Source organism: Rhipicephalus sanguineus, chromosome 4 (assembly GCF_013339695.2).
Source record: "Rhipicephalus sanguineus isolate Rsan-2018 chromosome 4, BIME_Rsan_1.4, whole genome shotgun sequence".
In the NCBI taxonomy this organism is placed as follows: Eukaryota; Metazoa; Arthropoda; class Arachnida; order Ixodida; family Ixodidae; genus Rhipicephalus; species Rhipicephalus sanguineus.
This window is the reverse complement of record NC_051179.1, coordinates 27,113,526-27,134,181: the sequence shown is the minus strand read 5'-3', so window position 1 is coordinate 27,134,181 and position 20,656 is coordinate 27,113,526. Positions and strand designations below refer to the sequence as shown.

Here is a 20,656-nt window from a genome sequence, read left to right as displayed (position 1 = left end):
ATACGGGCTGCTCCTCGTTGTCTTCCGGGGGTTCTGCATCGACTTGTGAGGATACCTGCAATCCCCCCCCCCCCTCTCTCTCTCTGTCGCTCGCTAGTTTTCGACAGGGACGAGATGTCTACCCGCTGAGGCGACGCTGTCGTTTGGTTTTGCGCGCTGCGGTTTTAGACTTACGTATACCTGCCACGGTCGTCGCGAGTGGAGTCCTTCTTGAGAGAAGAAGCGGAGGAGGAAGCCCGTGTACAAGAAAAAAAAAAAAAGAAAAAGAAAAGCCGCGCTTCTCTTCTTCCGCAGGACAAACTCCCTCTCCCGCCATCCGCAACTTCTCCTTCCCATATATATCGCACTGCTCTGCCGCTTCCTCCTGCGTTCGCTGCATATGTGCAGCCAACAACAACAAAAACAACAAAAGAGGATGCGAGGAGACAGTTGAGGAGGAGGAAAGAGTTCGTGCCCAGCTCACGATCCCTGTCAGGTCCGATCACGACGCACGCCGCGCTGCCTCGGATCTTTCATATCCCCCCTTCTTCTCCGACAACGTTGCTGCTGTTGCTGCGACGTCACTGTGCAGTACAGTACTACTGCGAGAGCCCTGCCGACAAGCAAACAAACAAACAAACAAACAAAATGCGCCAAAAACTGGAAAGAGGCAGAATGAGAGACAACGTGCGCATATAGAGGGTCTCCTCGCGAAGAAAAGGAAGTAATGAAATATAAAAATATATATACGTCGCATGGCTCTCCGAGGGCTGGCCGTGCTCTCGCGAGTGCACGCGTGCGTATATGCGCAGCGCCCCGCCAGGCAGTGTCGTTGTCCTCCCTCCGCAAAAAGAAAACGCGTGAATAGCGCGAAGAAGAACCACTCCTGTGTTTCCGCGCGCAGTGCTCGCGGCCGCCACTGGAGGTGGCGGCGGTTCATTGCCCACAAAGACGGGAAGGAGTCGCGGTTCCAAAAAATGAAAAAAGCTTAATCATACCTTCCATGACGGACGTACGCAGTCCAGTACTATATGACCTCAACGTCTAGAAAGGGGAAGGAAAATTGCTATCCGCCCATTTGTAGCAAGAAGCTACGGGTAAACCCGTACTAGTTTGATTTATATAGAATTAGAATTTTGGTTTATTAGAATTAGAATACAAATGATACATTGCATGTGGTAAATACAGATTCAGACGGAGGTCTCAAAGTCGCGAGACTTTGATATAGTTGGTAAGATATAAAGCTTTGCATTTGAAAAAAAAAAAAATCGCTCTGAATGAAGATTCGAACCCTAAACCAACGCCTTTCCGGGGTAGTCGCTCTATCATGTGAGCTAACGAGAATGCTATCGATAGCAGATAGCATAGCGGCACACGAGAAAGAATTAATCCACGACTAGAAGCCCGGACGATAGTGACGTCACATTTTGGTTCATATGCAGGACATCACCTCTCAACGCGATCTCTGACACCTTCCCACTACCCTCCACTCCCACCCCCCGGGCATAATGTTAGCGAATTCAATTAATCAATAATAATGAGCACTTACGAACGGAAAACTTTATTAATTATATCCAGGAATTTTCAACTTGAACGATACAAAATTTATAATTCCAAACGGCAAGGTTGTCTGTGCGCATGTCTTTCTCGCGAACTTGTGCATGAGGCTTGACATTCGTTACGTTAATTACCAGCAGCGTACCCCTCAACTAACATGAGACTACACCAACAGAAATTGATAGGCTGATAGTGAAAGGTAAGGGCATGCTCTCGAGGGCAATACGTTATCAAAGGCATCGCTTGCTTCGGGTAAAACACGCTTGTAAAACATCGCTTGTTTCGGGCAAACCAAAATTTGGGTAAGATTTGATTTGTTTTACGCACCTTTGTGCGTAAACCAACCAAATTACTACATTTTTCTTCACAATACACGTCACCGATAAAGAAGGTTAACGACCTTTGAGGAACCTCCATTAGAACACTTGCTCCACTCCTACAACAGCCGGATGCAACCGTACAACCGGAACACACAACACGAAACGTTTTTCTAGAAGTCAACTCGAACTCATTAAGTACCCCTAACACTTAAAGAGTGTGCAGCTAACAGCGAACACCCAGCGCAAATTTCCAGCGTACTGCTAAACAGTGTAAGAGGCAACGGAACATTGAGGGATGATGATACGAGGATGACGTCGTCGGAATGTGCTCGGTGCACAAACACCGGGTACGAGGCACGTACGCGGAAGCCGCAAGATCGTCACGCACGCATTCTCTCGGCTCTCAATGTCTGTTTCAAGCTGTAACGTAGGCTCGACGCTAAGAATTAATAACGGAGAGCCGAACGTCTCGTTCCGCGCACCGCTTAAACGGACGCTCGTGTTTACCGAACGGGCTGCACATACAGAGGCTCCCGGTGAAAACAAAAGGCCCGCTATTGGAGCTTGCGGAGTGGTTGCCGAACACGACCGCAGTGGGAAGGAAAAAAAAAAAAAAAGAGTTTAACGAGAAGGAGAACGAAGAAACGGGATGAAACGAAGAGAGAAATGAAGAAACAAACAAACAGCAAAGATATATTAGAAAACGGTCGAACCCATTGAAGGGGGTAGGGGGGGGGGGAAGCAAAGAGAAGCCGCTCTGCCAGAAGCGCACGCGGCCAGCTCCCCGCCGCCAAGGCGGCAACGAACTGGAATCGCAAGCTGGCCTGCCGGAAGTGCTCCGAGAAACAAATGGACACACGCAGGGATCTCACCCCTCCTCCTGCTTCACCCTTTCGCACCCTCTCCCTCTTCCTTCCGCCGGTGCTGCCGCCACCGCGGTAGTATTCAGTTTTGACGTCGTCGTCCTTGCCGGGGTCTGTGTTGCCTTTCTTTCGCGTTTTGTTTCTTTTTAGGTTTGATCAGAGGGGAGGGGGGGGGGGGGTAGGAAGGTTGGTGGCGCGTGGCCTTCCGAGACCCTGGGGAGAAACCGGCGCGAGAACACGAAGATGGCGTATGTGCAAGAATATAGAGGAGAGAACAGCGGGGAGAAGAGAGCCCCCCGCCAATCATTCCGTCCGGACAACAACCACTATCCCACATAACAAATGAGCACCTTATAGGCCAGGGCTGCACTCTGCTGCCAGTGCTGCGTCGGGCCCGTGGGGTTGCGCGTCCGATCTTGTTCGCACGAAAAAGCCTCAGGGCGGTCTTCGAGAAACCGAAGCGGAGGCAAAAAGTGAAACAGGTAATAAGAAAGAAAGAGAGATGAGCTTTGGGAGCGCGAGCGTGTTCTGCCCTTGCGGAAGAAATGAGAGTGCGCGAGTCGCTCCGGCCGGCTTGAAAGGGGAGGGTGCGCGGTCACACACGCACAACCGGTGCGCTAACGTGGCCGAAGCGCATGGCGCGTCGGCACCCAGTCCTATGCGCTGGAACTATCCACCGGCTGTGGGAAGGTAATACGTCGGCGGTAGTCGAGATCACTGAGTGGTCCTGTGCGAAGGGGTGTCATCGGCTTCGCGTGCCGCTTAGTTCGAGACGATGACATCCCCAAATAATCATGCCGGTCGAGAAGGCAATGCGCGGTCACGTTGAATCGGCTGTGCGACCGACAGATTCGAAGACTTGCCGACAGAACGAAAGAGCCGAGAAGAACAGACGAAGAAAAAAATAAAAAATAAAAGAACGAATCATAGAAGTATAACGCGTCTTTTCTGTACGGGTGTGAGTATACTCTCGTAAGACCACCTACCTTTTTTTCCCCTAGATGCATGAATTCGGCGTGACGTCATCGGAGGAGGACTTAAAGATCTCTGTGAAACATCCCGGCATCTCAATGACGATCATCGCGGTAATCGTAAGAACCTAGCTTGGTCGTCCGTGAGAGCAGTCTTCTAAGCGGTTAACCCCTCCTCCCTCTAGACTCCTTAGTTTCAAACTTTTTTTTAACGTTTTCTACGAAACGTTAAGGCTCGGCACGTTCCCTTCGAACAAGTAGTCTATGGGTTCAGGTTGTAAGTTTTCCAGTACAACTACAGTGTTTCAACAGGAAGGAATGATGCAGTAAAAATGCAAGGTAAAGCTCTGAAGTAACCAAATGCGCTCAGAGAAAAAAAAAGAGTATGTGTTACTCTTTTCAGTGAGTATCTGACTTGCCACGCATACGAGCCTCTTTAAGGAGACACGTTAACGCTCACTTGGGTACTGAGATTCACGACGAAAGTATAATGATCGCGAAGGAGAGTTCGCGTGTCGCTAAGCACGCGGCAAGTCAGGACTCACAAAAAGAAGTCAAATTACTCGTTTTTTTTTTCTTATCGTGTAATAAAAGCCAAACACAAAGGTGCAACAAACAAGTCACTGCCTATTTGTGGTACACAGGGAACATGTCGAATCGCCCTGGGTAGTTTCGCGGTCGCTGCACTGTCGCGATTCGAGGCGAACATAAAATGTGGCCCACACACGAAGCAACGGTTCATAGGTTGCATCCAGCTGCAAGTAAAGGCAACGATTCCAAAGCAAACCCTTCCGGAAACGTACGCATGATCACCGCACTACACAGTATAAGGGGGACGATGATTATAGATTGGGAAGACCATACAACGTAAATGTGCTCACAACTTCATTCTCTGTCGATGCCCACTTCGATCTTTCTCCCCCCCCCCCCCCCCAAAAAAAAAAAAAAAGAAACTTGTTTTAAAGGGGTTCAACGGAGAAGAGACATGCAGCGGAGAATACGGTTTGCACCGTGTCGTACCGACGCAATTTACGATAACGGCAGGCACACGTGTATTTATAGGAAGGAAGATGGATTGAATCCGAGTAGCGATTACTCGCTACACAGAAAACATAACGCTTAATAACGAAACTATAGAATAAGAAGAAAGAAAGGTGCAGAAGAAACAGAAGTTTGACAGCGAAACACGACTTCTCCGTGACCTCCGGAGTATCCCGGTTTACCCGCTCAGGAAAAAACATGCACACGATCCGCGCGATGGCTTCTTTTTGTCTTTTATTTATTCATTATTACTTTTCTTCTTGAACTACCGCGCCAAACCGCTCCTTTGGGAACCACAACCTCTCGCTCTTTCCGTATTCCGCCGCGCGTTGGCTTCTCCTCGCAAGGCCGCCGTCCTCTCGAACAAGAAAGCTCGCATAAGGACGAAACACGGCACTAACGGCGGAGACCCAAAACTCGCGTAGCCGAGCCAGTTTCTCCTCCGCCCCGTGCAAGTTCAAGCGCACGCATTCCTGCACTGTTCGCACGAGCGAGCGCATTGCGGGCACAGCTCCTAAAGGGACTTTAACAGCTCCGAGTCAAGCGAAAGCCAGAAGGGTTTTCATTTTCTTTCTTTCTTTGTTTTTTAGAGATGCTGTAGTCCTGGAAGGGCTATCGGCGGAGTGGAGGGTTCACGTCTAAAGTTAAAAAAAAAAATAAGAGATGTACACGCACAACCTCAGGAGTGCTGTTTCTTGGGCTCCTGTCAGAGTATTTCCCGACTGCGAAAAGCAGAATAAAAAATAAATAAATAAATAAAATGAAAAGAAAGCAAGCTAGCTAAATTTCGTAACCATAACCAGACGTACGAGTCAGACGAAAGCGAATGTATTCCGACAAGAAAGAAAAACAAAAATAGTTAAATTACATGGAAAGAAGCTAGCTGAAGCATGTGATCACACCAGACTCGCAAGAGCAGGGGAAAAAAAAAGCCGTAGAAAGAATAAGTTGATGAGAAAGTTGAGACAGAGAAAGGAAGAGAGATTACGGGAAAGGCGTTGATCCACCACGGAAGAGGAATGGAAAGAAAGAAAGAAAGAAAGAAAGAAAGAAAGAAAGAAAGAAAGAAAGAAAGAAAGAAAGAAAGAAAGAAAGAAAGAAAGAAAGAAAGAAAGAAAGAAAGAAAGAAAGAAAGAAAAGTGGACGTTGCGACACTAAGCCGGATAGGAAAACACCGGAATGCGTGCAGCCAAGATCAAACATCATCGGAGAGCCAGCGGCGAGTGAGGATTCAGAGTAGAGGAGTCAGCGGCATGGATCGGATAGGAAAGCGGCTAACGACTGCGGCTACGCGCTCGGCCGTACATCTGAGGCGAAGAGGTAGCCCAACTCGCCGGCGACCGTGGCAGCGGCCGCGTCGCCGATGAAAACGCTTGCGCAACGCGCCTGGTTCTACGGCGATATCTCAACGCAACGCGCGGCGGAGTTTCTTTTGTTCCTCGCTGCTCCTGCTATAACAACACGCCGACGGCGGCTAACGACGCCAAGCGAGAGCCCGGCTTCGCGTCAAAGGCGCTCCTGTGCGCATCCAATTCGATTATGTCGCATTATTGTTCAAAAAGAGCGCTCGAGAGCGAGAGAGGGGGGGGGGGGTGCAAGGTAAATGAATAGGATACGAAGCCATCAGCGAGGCCCAACACGCGCAGATTGTGTGTTCGTTCACCCAAGTGTTTGCCCGAAGGCGGCGCTTGATGCTCTGCACTGACAGCTGGTGAGGCCATGCACTTTTGGAAACCCCGGGCACTAAGTAGATGTAGCTACGCAACCGCTTGCGTTGTCGCAGAAATTTTGGAAATTAACTCGGCAGTGATGAGAAGGGTACCAACTAACTCACCTCAACTGTCTTTAGCTTTGTCGTCAATGTATACGTGTGACTCTGCGCGACAAGTACCAAATACAAGTTCGGTTGCACCCGACACCACAAAAAAGAAAGCAATAACGAAGTGGTCCTAAACTCGATGAACTTGTATATGTTTGTAGGCGATATTTTATTTATTTATTTATTTATTTATTTATTTATTTATTTATTTATTTATTTATTTATTTATTTATTTATTTATTTATTATTTGCTAAGTTCTTCGTATGTTACGTCAGCCCCCCCCCCCCCCCCCCCCAACCCCCATTTGACTCTTCTCGAAATGCCAACGTTCATTTCTAGCCATAACTGTTTTCTGTGGATTCCATTCGGCCTTCGGCCATCCTCCTCATATAGGAAGCAATCGCCATCAGTAAAGGGAGACCATAACCAAACCATCGACGATAGACTAACGCAATGCGCAACCAAAAAGCTATAACAGACAAAAACAAAAGCAAACAGCTTTACTTGATGACTCGCACGGAGCCTGCACCGTTTACGCATGCGGGTAAACAATAGACGGATGCCAATTTCAACGAGGAGAAACAATGCGAGGCTTCGGGTGCTCAGGAAAATGTGGCTCTGCGAGAAGAAAGCCTCGTACAAGGAAAAGGACGTCAAAAGGAAAAGGGAAAGAAATACATAACCAAAGAAGAAGAAATACAAGAAGATGGAAGCACAAGCAGCGTTAACCTGTACCCAAGACCGGACGATGCTCGTATACCTTACTGGCGGCCCTCTCGCTTTCCACTGACCCTGGAACCTTTCTTCAAGCTCCGCGTTTTCGTCTATACATTTTTGAAAAAATATCTCGTCGGCTCTTTTAGACTAAATATAACAAGAAGCGACGCCGCAGCACCCTGGGTTCTCTCTTTTTGGAGCAAATTTGACTTGACCTTTTCACGGGAAGCTTCCCTCCACAGAGGCTTGCCCACCCCACCCCACTTCGAGCCCTCCCACAGCCGTCCCCCAATACGAGTCGGGGGTCGCGGCGCCAAAGTTACCCGCCCCCCTATGGGCCAGTATGACCTGTAGCTAGGCAAAAAGGGAGGCAGACGGGCACGACGCCCTGAGCGAAGACTTGCCACCCGCACGCGTGAATTATGATACTCGTGAGTAGAGGGGATCGTGGGGGGTTTCCTTCCTGGCCGGTGGCTTCTGCTGCCGACGATCTCGAAGACTCGACGGAAGGAATAGGTGCTGAGAAGGAATGCGCATGCCCACGTGTATATATGTGCCCAAAAAGAGCGTATTTGTGTTTGTGTCTGTACTTGTGTTCATGTATATATGCACGTATTCGCCTCTGCAAGTGTACTTTTGTGTGCGTGTTTAGAGAGGGGGATAGTTTGTGCGTAGTCTGGAGTCTGTGTTCGTGCCTGAAACCTGTGTATACGCTCGTGTCCTACTGTGTGTGTTAATATATGTGAATACGTATGTGTTCACTGTGTTTACGCGCGTGTGTGCGTGTGTGTTTGCCGTGTGTGTTTGTGCCCCTGGATTTTCTTTTTTTTTTTTTTGCAATTGTATACGTGTGCATGACGTCTGGACGTTTTCTGGACGTGCATTGTGCGTCAGCCTGGACCTTCCTGTATGCATGACTGCCTTTCAGGCTGTTTGAAGGGGCGTTTTCGTAGCACCCAGGAACCAAAATATGCAACCAGAGATCAAACACAAAATATTGAAAAAAAGAGAGAGAGAGAAAAAGTATACCGGCGCCCCTGTTTGTACATAGGCCCACATTCCTCCTTGAGACTCCGGCAGTCAAGAATCCCGGAAATCCGGTAAAGCCTGGCTGGGGAGCTCTCACGTGATCTGATTTTTCGGGAGCACTGATGGGAACCACAGAGCACGCACCGGAGTCTTTTATGCTGTCACCTTGTTGTACAATCAAGACCAAGATGAGCTGCGTTTTATATTAATCTGTTTGTCTTCACAGGCACATGGTCATGCGACAATATCACGCACGTTGACGTCACGTGAATACCCCCTACAGAGCACAGGGCCGCGACCTTCAGAACACTCATCTCCTCAGCCTGAGCTCTTCCACTTCCGTATCGTTCGCGAATCGTCCATTGTGCTGACCGAAGCGTCATGCAGGCTTCTCCAACACACACATCAACGTCACAGCAGAACAAGAAGCTCAAGATCCTCACGACGGTCAAGTTTAATGGTGCGTATATATGCATCCGACTGGCCACAGCAAGCGCATGCCTGACCTTGAAGGTTACAGTTGGTATATTTGTCTGGTCAGATATATCCGCAACAAGCAAGAAAGTGGTTCTGCCTCGTTATAACGGTGTTTTCCTCAAGTCCACTGCTGCGATAGGACCGCACGCAGGCAGACGCACACACACGATACTGCTTTTTTTTTTTTTTCTCCTGAAGAAGATGAGAGTGCATGGTTCAGCGTATAGGGTACGAGATACGGCCCGTCCCGCCAATGACGTACATAATGCGGAATGATGACAGTCATTAGACCGAGGTCGGAATGCATATGTGCGCTTCTAGCATCTCCCTCGCTCTATCACTCTCTCGTTCAACGTTTCTCGGCGAAATGTGCGACCTGCACTGCCTCCAACAGATCTCTGGCCGACCTTCAGCCGTTTACAAGGAGTTCCCCGTACACGACAACAGCTTTTCGATTAGTCCACCTCATGTTCCTGGAATTCCTTGTCGGTGTCGTTTCGTCGTAAAGTTTGAACCAGTGTACACACAATAATATAAAGTGAGGCCCTTCTTCCAACGCTATAAATAGAATCACTATCATGCGTGCAGGTGTGGATAAATAGTTTTAGTATACCGTTATGTGGTATAAAATAGCACGAACTCCTTTGACCTACTCTGAGTCTCTGACGAAACAATTTTTGTAACAGTTCAATCGACCGTTAAACTTGCTCGACATATCAGACCGCACACGAACCAAAGAGAAATCGCTGACGCAATACATCCAACCGCAGAAACACATTTTTTTTTAAAGTTCATCACAAATGTATTATACGTACCGACAGCTCGAAGTCTGTATACATAACGCCATCGTACTCGAGGCAAAAAAAAAAAAAAAAAAGCTCTATTACAGTGATCATCTAAGGCAGGAAACGCATAATAAGCGGAGTGACACTTTAACCAATCAATTAATCTTCATTTCCGTTCGCATGAAGAAAGTTGTTGGCCGCCACCCCCGTCGCGGTGGACTAGTGGTTATGAAGCTCGACTGCTTACCCAAAGATCGCGAGGTCGAACCCCGACCGCATTTCGATATAGACGAAATGCTGAAGACCCGTGCACATAGACTTAAGTACACGTTAAAGAACCCCAGGTGTACGAAATTTCCAGAGCCCTTCACTACGGCGTCTCTCATAATCATATCGTGGTTTTGAGACGTAAAACCCCCAAAATTATTAGTATTACTATCATGTTAGCCGCCACATCAATAGATGTAGACGGTTCTGTACATTCGCTTGCTCGGGCACGTGAAGTCCGTACGGAATTCTATCAAAAGATAGTCTACCAGAACATTACGCAAGAATACAAAAATATCGAATAAGTGTCACAACGATCGACTTCACACGACAAGCGAAACACGTTGCTTAAACGGCGCCGTCGGCGGCAGCTGCAGGTATGTGGTCCGTTGCGACATGCACTCGCGTGTGTGTGTGTATACGCGCGGGCCGTCGACGCACGAAGACTGGGATCTAGGACGGATGCCCAGGGCGAATTCATTCACGCGAGCCCAGTTAATATAACGCAATACGCCGATCACGTGGGGAGGTTCGTCGTCTTGCTGCAGGAATTTCGGCGACAGGTAGGAGGAGGGACCGATGCTATAACGCACGAGGGACCTGCCGCTGGCCTCTCATTAATTAGGCGTATACGCCGCCACGGTCGCAACGAAGATTTTGCAACGAAGATTTTGAAACATATCAACGGCACAACCTGCAGAAATGAGGTCCCCGAATACAAGTGACTGTACTGGTCGATGGTGTCGCTACTACAGGCAGGGCTCAATGTCGGGGGTAGGGGAGGGGGGGCGGCATTGAAAGGGGGATGGACGGTGAGAGGCCGGCTCCCTTCGCCTGATGGTCAGTAATAAATGCAGAAGACTCCCGGAATGATACGCGAAAATTTAGGGATAAGTAACGCACGTGCTTTCGCTTTCATCGTCTACAGTTCGTCTCATATAGGCGTGATTTTGACTTTAACAGTTCCATCAGAGCCAACATTACCCTTAGAGTTCATATGTGCAACGACAAGACGCGGTTATCACGAGCAATTGCTCGTAGCATTCGTTATGCTAAGCCAAACGATGTCGCGTTTCAATCCGTGAGTGTATACTGTACATATGCATAACGAATTTCTCCCTAACGCAAACCCACATACATACAAACAGCATGCGCGTGTGTTTGGAACCGGGGGGGGGGGGGGGCGGGGGGGCACACATCGAGAAATATTGTCCACCGCTCCCTCAATAAAGGGAGTCGTTAAGCACTGATTATAGCCTGCAAGTCTTGAAGGACCGATAGATCCTCTCTGCGCATGTATCTCTTTCCGCGTTGAATGAGTGCGTCAATATGGATCGATCGGTCCAGACTCTGGCAGCACTGTGAGAGGAGTGCAGTTATTAGAACCAGCATGCGCGGCCAGTCCAGAAGGAACATGAACATTTCGGTGCCAATAATACTTCTAAACGTTCGCGAGCCATTCCTCTTTTTCTGGCGTTCTTCCACTATCCTGCTTCTTTCAGAACACAAGTGCTTGCAGGTCGAAAAGAAGTGCTAATTAACTTTGAAAAGTGTCGCTTAATCCCAATGTACGTGGTAAAGGGACATAGAGCCGCTCGGAGTCCACGATAGAAGTCCACAGTAAAATCACAGTCAAATGTCAGTGGAGCGAAGCGATGACTCTCGGCAAGTCTTGATAGGTGTAGTAATAATTCTTGGATGTGGGCGCGAAAAGACAAGGACGAAGGGGACAAGGACAAGGACGAAGGCATGACAGACCAAAGGCCCGCATCGCTACCCTTGTAGTAATAAATTATAGAAGTGATAGGAAATGAAAGGCTCCTTACATAACACGACCGCTGCCTTTAAGAATTTATATTGGTACATACATTTGCCCAAAACATCACTGCTTGCAGCATAGCGGCACCTTTTCCGGGACATGGCTATAGTGGGCACGGCTATAGGCTCCGTGCAGACGTAACTCCGCCGCCAATGAAGCCGCCCCTAGCGGCAACAAGCGCAGACTTGACGGGATACTCTCACCCGCCCGCCCTGCTCGCTCAACGGTTCCGCGATGACGGCGCGCGGCCTTCTCGCGGGCTGTTCGTTTTGTGTCGGTTATGCCAAACTCTAAGAATAATTGCTGCGTTGTTGGGTGCAGTAACACCTACAGAAATTCTCCAGGTACGCGATTTTACTGGTTTCCAATCAGATACCATACGCAATCTGCACGTTTGCCTAGCATGTCAATTACCCTGTGCGCCTTGGAGATACAAAAAAGAAAAAAAAATGTGCCCGCCTAAATAAGTGCACTAAATGTACATCGCAGAGCAGACTCATTGCCAAGACGAAGTGTCAAAAGGTATTACTTCACACCTTTGTCGCAGTAATTATGCAGAAACGCTCATTTGCCGAAGCATTTCTGTTTAATAACATGCGTGCTGACAGTTCGGCCACTTCCTGATGTGGCACTTCGACATACTGCTTGTATATACTCAGCAGCTTGCCTGAGAGCCTACATAAAAATGAGCAAATAATCCGTTTCAAAACAAACAAGTTCAGCGCTTGAGTAGAGGCAGGAAGGAGCATGAGGTGGGACTGCGATGCCGCGTCGCTGGCCTCTGCCCGGAGCACGTCAGACAAAGTGCACTCAGTGCTGCCGAAAAACCTCAGCACGTGCTCGACGTCGATGCTCTTTGCCCTAACTGTAGAGGCAGAAGTTCCTCCAGATTATTTGTAATGAAGCTGACAAAAGGAGAGAAGAAAAAAAAAAAACTCGCTCACTTTTTTTTCTTTTTTTTTTTGTGATTGCCACAGTTAAGTATTTCGGGTAGACGTTTTTAATTAAAGGCAAGCCCCATGATCGCGGTTTGCTTGTCTTCGATGCGCAAGTAAATTTATTCAGGCACAATGGAACTGCCGCGGCGGTTTTATACTTTCCTGCGACTCCGGCACGGCACTCCCAGTTGGCCGCACGGATGTCCCTGCTTTAAGTGATAAGAAAACATTACATGACCTGTAACTAAGAAAAAGCAAACTTATGCGACATACCTCGATTTTCACGGATCTTCCCGGCGCGTTCATTCGCATCTGTGGTGCGCACTTCCCCGTGACTGACGATCCGCCGTGCAACGTCTCTTTCACGAAGCCGTGAACATGCCTCGCCAGCCTCGCTTCGATCGAGAAGCTCTCTGCCCTTATTTAGATTAGCTCCTCGGAAGAAACCATCTATAGCACGTAGCTCTCTGAACCCAAATGTAATAATAATTGACACGCTTTGCAGTGCCATGGCTAGCTAACAGCCGCTGTGACGACCGCTCGGCTGCACTGGTTGAAATCGGCGCAGTGAACGCAATGCAATCGCCGGTGTTGTCGTCTCTTTCAAGCAGCCGCCAAGTCTGCTGCCACGTTAGCCTGAGGGTGACAAGCTGTGATCGTTTAGTGAACGAAGCGGCGCGCAGTTTCGCTCAACGAGCTCGTAGCCTCCGTGTCGTCTTCCCTTGCTCGTGCATTTTATGCTGCCGCGTTCCCCTGAGGGTGCACGAGGTCTGGCGAAAAGAAGCATACCCTCTAACATGAAGGGTCTGTGGCAGCTGCTAACAATTTAACGTCGTTTGAAAGCGAGCGGAAACGAAAACGCGTCGAGCGAAGCAGCAGAACACGGCGCAGAGGCTTGCTGCCGCTTGCGTCGTCTGCTCCCATATCCCGTCAAGTTTGCTGCCATGGCCGCTGTGGCGCTGGAGGCCGCGCGCGACTGTGGCGGCTCCTAACGTATGCACGGTGCCTATACCTACGCGCGAACTACCCAAGGGAAGTCGGGTCCTCGTAAGTTGTATTGAAACACCTCTAGCACAATTTCCTCGGTTTGCAGTGTTCGCTGTACACCGGAATAAAGCTTTTGTTGTTGTTGCTGCTGCTGTTCTTGTTGTTGTCGTCGTCGTAGTCGTCGAGCGCCTGTTACCATGGCACGCGGCTGACGATATACGTCTGAAAGCGGCTCGAAGCAGAGTCGACGGGAACCATATTCGCCGGAAAGACGCCTGCTGCGCTTACGAATCGACCAACGCCGCGGCGCCGAAACGAAAAGCGTTTAGCCGGGCAGCGAGCGTGAACTTCGCGAGGCAAGGACTCCGCGGCACGTCGGCAGAGAAGTAACGGGAACGGCGTCGGGGCTCCTACGCCGCCGCCGTGGCGGAGCACGGTCGGCTTCCATTGTCTCGACTTCTGAAGGGAGAGGGGAGAAAGGCGCAAGAAGCAAAAGCGGCCGTGGCCGGCCAGCCTAGCCTGGCCTCGTACCCACACCCTGCATGCACGCGTGCGTGCTCTCAGTGCAAGCCGCGCCGCTTTCGAGGCGAAGCGGCGGCCGCGGCGATGCATGTTGAGGAGAGCGCTCCTCGCGGCCAACGCTCGTAGCGCCAGAGGGAGGGCAACTTTCATCGACACCCGTCGACTGGGAAAGGAAACGAGGACGGACGGTCGGAAGCGCAAAACGTGCGCGCGCATGCTTCCTGCGCGTTAGCGTATATGCGGAAACACACGCTCCGTGGCGAGTACAATCAGTAATTAATTAAATTCCAGCGTTTTACGCGCCAGAAGACCACGATATGATGATGAGGCCCGCCGTAATGGGGGACCTCCGGATTAATTTTGACCACCTGGGTTTCTTTTTGACGTGCACTTTAAAATCCAAGTACACGGTTGTTCTTATACATTTCACCCCCCCCCCCCCAACCCCATCGAAGTGCTCCCGCAGGTGGCGGGAATCGAACCCGCGTCCTCAAGCTTAGCAGCAGTGCAACGTCTTCGTCGCTGCGGTCCCGTCCTATACCTACACACACGCACGCGACTACACTCTGCGACAAATCGGAATGATTTTTCTATTCCAATCAGTTGGAAATGAAAAGGACCCGGAAGTCCTTTTATATAAGAATGGACTGCACGGGTCACCGGACCGGAATAGAGCGTCGAGAATAGTCGGACGCATTGAGAAGGGAACTTTCCAGTTAAGTGCGTCAAAGTAAAGGTAATAAAGCAGACCGGGCAATATATGGAACCTGTTGAAGCCGCACACCGTCAGGACGGTGCATTACGTTTTCAGAGTTTTGCTATTATAAGACGATCAGAATTCTCCCTATAAGGCAACGTAAAAGCGCATAACCCCAATTTAACATAATTTAACATAATTTAACATAACAACAATTTTCGAGCAGTACGTATAATTACGCTTTGTAATATGGAAGGTGTATTGAAAATTTCAGCTAATGACGTCATGTGAGAATCCTACACAGGACCGACGACAATTTCTGACTGCGAAGAAGAGACGACATGCATATTTCTATACAAGGGCCTTGCTTGGGGCACATGTGGGTTCGCGTATTGCAAGGATGTTATCTCGTCGATACTGAGCAGGGATACGTCCGAGAAAAGAAACTCCACTATCTAAGTGACGCAACCAGTCGAGTGCCCACGAATTTCTTTCAGTATAATATAGAGTCCGGTTGCACATCCCTCACGTTCCCCTACGCCTCCTACTCGAAAGTCGAGTGGTGACGCAAGCAGCGGGAAGGCCACAGTTGCCTGTCTGTGCGGTTTATCAACGACTGCGAGGAGCGGGGGCAAAGGTATATAAGTGCCAGAATTGGAAACGCGACAGCACGCGTTACGTAACGTAACGTAACGCAACTGCAAACGAAACCGGTAAACGCCGACGCGAATCTATGACGTGGACCACTTGAAACGAGAGCGTGACGCGTTCGGACAGCATAAACTATACCGCATATATGTCCTTTAACCCCACACGTACGCGTTTTACGTGTACCACCCCCGCGCCTTGCCTCACAAGGACGCGTTTCTACACCGCGGAGCCGGCGTATACCCGACGCCAGCTGCCTGCATAATGAGACAGATATGGGCGTCAAATGGTCCAGACACGACGAGGCGTTTAGGCTATAGAAGCCCTGGCCGCTTTCCTAAATCAGAAAAAAAAAAAAACTGCCTTGACGGCGTTGACCTGTGTTACTAAAGGCTCGTTACGCCGTAGAATGATGAAGCGAACTGCATTTGATTGTATACTGGCAGAAAACACCGAATCAAAATAGCTCTTTGATTTGGAACCGCTACCAGTGTAGTTCTCAAAATGACGCATCAATTCTTTTTCTTCGCGGATATCCGCATCAAGGTTGAGCAATAGCGTCGAGAACTCTTATTATTACAGCAAGTGAACCGAGGAATCACGAACTGCTGCAGGAACCTCTCTTTTTTTTCTTTTTTAGACGCCGCCAGCCGAGCGTCATACAGTGGTCTTAACTTCAAGAAAGCACGTATACATGCCTACTCCTCCTTCTCCAACTTCGAACGCAGGCTCGCGCTTAACGCGACCGTTACACCACGAATACAAAGTAGCCTACCGGACGAGATGCGTTCGAGAGCTTCCCTTCTATGTTTTTTTTTTTCTTCTTGTTAATCGAACATGCACCGCGCCAGACTGCCCGATGCACATCATTAAACAAGGCAGCCGGTAGTGCTGAATCCCAATGCCTCGCCGTGTAGTACATCGCAGTCTGAGCGAGAGAATTTACCTCCCTCTCTCTCCAACGAGCAAACTACAAGCTGCACCAGTCCGAAGATTGCTTCACCTTCCAGCTTTCCACAGACGAACAGGAGGACATCGCCAAGTGCAGAGATTGGAATCTATTCAAAAGAGCGAACGTCCCCACTATCGGCATTTTCTTTTTATTCATTCGCAATCTGAGAGGACGTGAAACCGAAGAGGAACATCGACTGTCACCGGTTTTTACGGAGCAAAAAAAAAATTGGTTGACGCCGCTTCACGACTCGTATACGGACCATCTGGCGTGTCCGTCGCCCAGAGCGCGCTTTAGCGTGGTCTTTGAGCGGAGCGGCAGGCAATTTTCGGCTATACGAACCTAAATATGGTCACGTCATATGCGTCCCGCTACCGCAGAACGCGTCAGCGCTTCCATATTAAAGATATTTGCTGTCCAGCACGTTGTCCGTTGTTTCGCGAATAGCCTCTGGTCCTCAAGCCCCGTCTCTAGAGCTGCGTCGCCCTCGGTCGGTCGGTCGTTCTGCGGTTTAAAATCGCAAGCCCTTATTCTGCGTAATAATCTATTGTCAGGTAAGAAAGAATCGGGGAGGGCTTCGGAGATGTCGAGAATGTCCACTCAGTCGATTTCGTTGGCTGAAAAAACGTACAAGGGGCTCATTGCAACCTACGTGCACTATTGAAAACATAAAACAGTACCCAGCAAACAGCGACCGCGAAAGTAGCGACGAAACACAACTGTAGGGAGGAGAATTGCGGTCCGGTTAGAAGCGGCTCTCTGGCTAAGGAACGCCGCGAGTACAAAATATGTCCGAGATTATGGTACAGGGCGGGCCGGCCACCGCACGGCCGACGTGCTCCTTCAGGCGTGTAACAGAAGGAGGCGGCAGCCACCACAGTCGAGAAAACACGAGACAAATAAACGTACAGTACGGGAGAAAGGAAAGAATAAGGAAATGAAAGTAGTATATGGTACTCACGCTAAGCCGAGCCCCGGCCTGGGGGTCAACGGCGACGAAGGATCTACGCTGGGGGTGCGGGAAGCAACAGCAGGCACAACTCCGGTGGTGGCGGGGCCGGCCGATGAAGAAAAAAATCCGGGGAAGGTGGCGAACGAAGAAGCTATTCGGTCAAACCCCAACCCCTCCCGCTAAAACTTCCCCAGCGAGTCCGCGCCGGCGCGAACTCCCGGCAGGAAGAAGAGCACGGGTTCAACTACAGAAACAACCAACGAACCACCAGGTTGCAAGCCACAGAAAACTCGAGGTGTCGTGGTGTTGTCGCACGGGCGCTAGCGGGCTCGAAGCCAAAAGGGAGTAGAAGAAACGGTCCAGTTTCCCGCGCACAAGATTTGGGCAAACGGTTAATAACGAAACACCCTTGGCAGTAGTGGATGGAGCACTGCGGAGTAGCGACGCAAATCCGCCGGTCGTCGAACGGTCCGCCAGCGGGCACAAGACACCACGCGGCACCGGGCCACGCACCGGTCCAGGAAGAAGAACTGAGCAGCCGGCACGGTGTTGTTCAGCAGCGCCAGAGCAACGGCTGCCGCGTCGCGGTTGGCCTGCGTGCCATGGCTCCTGCGGGCTGCAGCGGCGGCGAGAGCGCACCGACTGTTTGTGGAGCGACTCCTTCGACGGACTCCTTGGCCTCTTCGGTCGAGCCGGCTGGGAGCGAACAGACCGCTTTCCCTGCCGGGAAGGGGGAGTGCGCGTAGCGTGTGGGGGGGAAGGAGGGGGGTGAAACCGGTTCCCCTGCGCGCGTGACGTAACGGCGGCGGCGGCTGTTGCAGCCAGAAGGCAAGACGTATAGTATAGATGCAGGTGGTAGTGTAGGCAGTGCACGGGCATCACCGGCGGCGGGCATGGGACGCCGCCGCCGCCGCCACCACCATCTCGCACGCCCACCACTGCCGTCGCGTCAAAGGATGCGCATGTGTCCTCTTCGTCCAGGACATGCGCTGGAATGTGTCGTTTTCCTTTGCGAGTCCGCGCCAGTCGCGGAGTTGAAAGGGCGTCGTATATAACAGCACCTCGGGAGATCTTCGCTCCTCCTTTGGTGTTATGCGTAGCGATAGGTGCCTCGTATGACTGTACAGACCGATAAGTTGGGCAGGTGTTAGAGATGTATTAGAGATGAGAGTCGGGCTAGTTGGTACAGCGTACAGCCGTAACTATTCCCAATTATTTTGCTTTTCTGACTACGCTGGTGCGGTGCCCCTGGTATGAATGGCATTGTACGTACATCCACGTTTTATAGACAGAAAAAAAAAATAAAACCTTTGAAGCCTGGCCTCCCAGCTCATAAGCAGAGAAAGTCACACGACCTTGCGTGCTATACTTGAATGCGACTGACTTACTATCCAACTGTAGAAAGGCTGCAACACGCTTGTTAATAACCTAGGCTTATCACATGTATCTATCTATCTCTCCCTTTACTTCCCTATACCCCTCCCCACGCGTCTGGGATAGAAAGTGCACCACTCACTCACCAAGTTTCTCCGGTCGTGAGTGGTGGACGGTCAGAAAGGAATAGAACAGAAAAGAGCAAACGGAATATCGCACGATGGGCGAATTGCGTCCACGAACATGATGAGGCTGAGTTGCAACGAATGACACCGCGAGCTACATTTTGACTCGTTTGCGTCGTCCTTGTGTGCCATATGACTCAGCCGCACTGAGGCCGAGCACGCGTGGTCGTCCGTGAAACTTTGTACGCGGCGTGGCTTGTTTAGCGAAAAACGTGGACATAGACGTTTTCTTTACACAACGACGTGCGCTGTATGGGATAAATCTCACGCCACTTTCACGAGATAATCTATAGATGTGGTGCCGGAGCTGCGCCGTCTCAATGTGACCAGTATACTCTAGTTATGAGTGCGAAGAAGGGCATTTCAAAGATTTCGCAGCTTACTCGCACCATGCAGGCCCTAGATACACAAAGACGCGTTAGAGGGCGTGGTTCGAAATGGATAGGCGACGGCAGCAGCCGTACATACCATTAGGAAATGCGGCTGGACCGGTATCACACGGTTATTCTGAGCCTCAGGACCTTCACGAATTCTATCGGCTTCATTCTATACAACGTCGAGGTAGGTGTTCGTTACTACGGGATGCTGCCCCCCGGAAGCTTCGCTATATCTGCGATCGGCAACGCCGTTTCTTTTTCCAACTTTGCGTGATTGGCGTGCGAGGCGTATAAGTAAACGACAAGAACCAACCGCGAGCACGTACCAGAAGCTGCTCGTGTTCGAGATCAATTTATCACCGCAAGCGGATGGTAAGTAATTAAGGCGCTTTCCAAGGGCACGCTTAGGAGAGTGAGAAGCGGGGGGGGGGGGGGGGGGGGGCAGCTGCTGTGCACTTGTTTTCCGCGTACATCCGAAAGAAGAAAAAAAAGCATTTCTATTTGCCCTCTCGACGACGGAAGTGCAAGCACAAGCGCTAGTTCATTCATTCACCACAAGGGTAACGCAGGTCTTCATTGCAAGAGCGAGCGCCCTCTATAACATACTCCTCTTTATGCACGGTGGGAGCTCATTACGACACGAACGGAAAAAAAAAAAAAAAAAAACTTGCGTGGTGCAGCAGGTTTGTTTTTGGGTGTGGTAGTTAGTGGTTGGTGGTACAAGCGACGGTATAGTGGCGTTTGGTTCATACACCAATGCGCATAGACCAGTGGGAGAGACGCAAAAACGCGGCGCCGTGACGCGCATTAATCTCGATGCCTATACGTACCATGACAGTTTCAGCGAGCTGCGATGTTCTTGATGGTGCTTCCTCCTCTCGGCTGGCTCGTATGCTGAGCGGTTTCCAGGGCGTCCCAAAACATCGATCCTGGAAGTGATGGAAGATAACAGGAATGAACACGCGGTATTCAGAAAGCAAGACAGACAACAACGCTAAACTCGCGACTAAAGCTTTTGCAAATAGAGAAAACACGTTAATGAACGAGTACAGTTGATGACGCATGAATGTGTCAGAGCATGTGGCAACAGTAAAATATAGCAAAACTAACTAGGGGCGAACAGTGGTGTTAGTTCGTTGATTGATGAAGAACCACTTCAAGTTGGTCCATAAGCGAAGACTGGGTACAGAACGTGAGTCGCAACATATACAGTATTTCGTTATCGCTCTGCATGGTGTCTCCGCTGGTGTCAATGCTCTTAGGAAAACAATTATCTACAACCACGGCGGAAAATTAGGGTGCTTTCAATAGACTCAACAGTGAACCACATCGATCACGTGACGATGACGACCGGCCTGACCATCTGCTCTTTCGATGCC

General features: G+C 50.0%; 1 protein-coding gene across 1 annotated transcript in view; it reads right to left on the bottom strand.

Moving 5' to 3' along the window:
* Positions 1-17,605, bottom strand: part of LOC119389671 (uncharacterized) — a 324,685-nt gene extending 307,080 nt beyond the window's left edge. Inside the window, 1 exon segment of the mRNA XM_037657032.2 lies at positions 17,351-17,605. The gene's annotated coding sequence lies outside the window, so the exon portion shown is untranslated.
* Between the last annotated feature and the right edge of the window lie 3,051 nt (positions 17,606-20,656).